This window comes from Octopus bimaculoides, chromosome 16 (assembly GCF_001194135.2).
Source record: "Octopus bimaculoides isolate UCB-OBI-ISO-001 chromosome 16, ASM119413v2, whole genome shotgun sequence".
NCBI lineage: Eukaryota > Metazoa > Mollusca > Cephalopoda > Octopoda > Octopodidae > Octopus > Octopus bimaculoides.
In genome coordinates, this window is record NC_068996.1 from 37,040,272 (window position 1) to 37,042,610 (window position 2,339).

The 2,339-nt window shown below is 41.3% G+C and overlaps 1 protein-coding gene across 1 annotated transcript in view; it reads right to left on the reverse strand.

Annotated features, from left to right (window-relative positions):
• Positions 1–2,339, reverse strand: part of LOC106870311 (atrial natriuretic peptide receptor 1) — a 66,288-nt gene that overhangs the window by 12,568 nt on the left and 51,381 nt on the right. The gene's annotated exons all lie outside the window — the stretch shown is intronic.

The following is a 2,339-nucleotide window of genomic DNA, read 5'->3' on the forward strand; positions in this document are numbered from 1 at the left end:
CTATATATTGATATTTAGATATAAATGTGGTGGTGGTGGTGTGTGCTTTTATTAAGTTGTGGTTGTTGTAGTAGTTATTGTAGCTGTTGTCATAAATGTTATTAATGTTGCTGTAATAGTTCTTGTTGTTGATATTATTGTTGGGGGGGGGCGTTAAAAAGGGTAAAGGCTAAAGACTCCCTTCGGTCAAGAATGACCAAGGGATTGCATCTAGAAAGTTCCCCTCTAAGGCACAAGTCTGGGCAAGGTTGTTTCTGGAATACCAGCAGTCACCCATGCATACTAGCCTCCCCTCTGATGTTCTACAAAGGAAAGGCAAAAGGAGATACAGCTCGGCACGAGTGACATTGCAACTCATTTCTACAGATGAGAGAACTGGAGTAATGTGAAAATAAGTGTCTTGCTCAAGAACATAATATATATGTATATATATATATATATATATAATAATTGGCACTTTTCATCTATGCAGACAGTCAATTTAGCTTAGAGGTCACTTAATCGAACATACCAGGGGCTCCCCTTCTTGCAGCTTCTTTCATGGCTGATTCTTCTTATGATTGAAGCACAGCTTCTGTCACAGTACTTGCATACCAAGAGGGTGGCTCGGCGCTCTGCATTTCCGTTGTTTTCCTTTCACCACTGACACTTCTCAACTTGTTCATTTCTGTAGCTGCTCTCTAGCGAAGCAGTTCCTTCCTTGTTGTTCTGTCCTCAGCCCTCTCTTCCCAGGTGCTGACATCCACCTCACACTTGGACAAACTAGTTTTGCAAGTGTCCTTATACCTCAGTTTTGGTCTTCTTCTTGGTCTCTTGCCCTGAGCCAGTTCTCCATAGATCAGTTGCTTCGGGATTCGATGGTCATCCATTCTCCTGACATGCCCCAGCCACCTCAGTCTTCTCATACACAAGATAGCTGTCATGCTTTGAAGATTCGCCTGCGCCAGCACTTTAACATTGGTAACCTTGTCACATCATGTTAGGCCTAAGATCTTGTGGAGGCAATTGAGATGGAAAATGCCAAGACACCTTTCCTGCCTGCTGTACAAGGTCCATGTTTCAGATCCATAGAGGAGTGTGCTGAGAACACATGCTTCATAAATCCTAATTTTTGTCTTGATGTCTAATCTCTTGTTCTTCCATACTCGTTTTGTCAGCCTTCCAAAAGTTGTTGCTGCCTTCCCTACCCTGACGTTAATCTCATCATTAAGTGAAGCAGTAGAGGAAATGGTAGACCCTAGATAGCAGAACCTGTCCACTGTCTCAAGCTCTTTGTCATCAAGCTTGATATGATCTTTCACTGCGCCCTCCTGAGTGAGAATGATTGTCTTCTTTACACTGATGACCAAACCGAAGGCCTTGCATGCTGATGATAAGTGGTCCATCATTATTTGTAGAGTTAATTCACTGTGAGCAACAAGTGCCGCATCGTCGGCAAAGAGAAAGTTTTTTATTGTTTGTCTTTTGATCTTAGTCTTGGCTCGAAGTCTAGAAGGAACAAAGAGTGACACATCAGTTCTCCAACAAAGGTAAACATCTCCTGGCAACTCTTGAAATACATACTGCAGCAATCAGCAAAGTAAATGCTAAAAAGGATTGGTGCTAAGACACAACCTTGTTCTACTCTGCTGTTGATGTTGAAACTATCTGATATTAAACTGTCAAACTGAATGGTAGCCTTCATGTCTTCAAAGAATGAAACAATGAGCTGCAGTAGTATTGGGGGACAGTCACATTTTCCAAGCACCATGTACAGTCCTGATCTGCTGACTGTATCAAATGCCTTTGTCAGATCGACAAATGCTATATATAGTGATAACTGCTGCTCCCAGTATTTTTCTTGCAGCTGATGAATGGAGACAATCATATCCATTGTTGAGCTGTTAGATCTAACTGGCTAAGTTAAATGCCTGGGCTCTGAATGTATGGAGAATGTACCTTACCCAATTTGCACAATCCCCCTCTCGACTTCACTGATTAACTCTAAAGGAGAGACAAGGTCAATACATTTGGAACCAGCAAAGTTGCAGGAGCTGCCAAAAGAGAGTTTGGATCATTCCTCCCCATCAACTGCCGTAGGGGCTCTCTCTCCGGATTTTCTGTTTGGGTTTACTCCCTTAGCCTTTCATCTACTGTCATTTTGGTAGTAGCACTAGTCTGACCTCACACACACACACACACACACACACACACACACACACACACACACACACACAGAGGATATACATGAAAAAATAAAATTAAAATAAAACAAAAGTAAAGTGTAAAATGATATATATAGATAAGATATGCCATTGAGAAATAGAAGATAGTATATATACATAAAAGTAAAAATATAT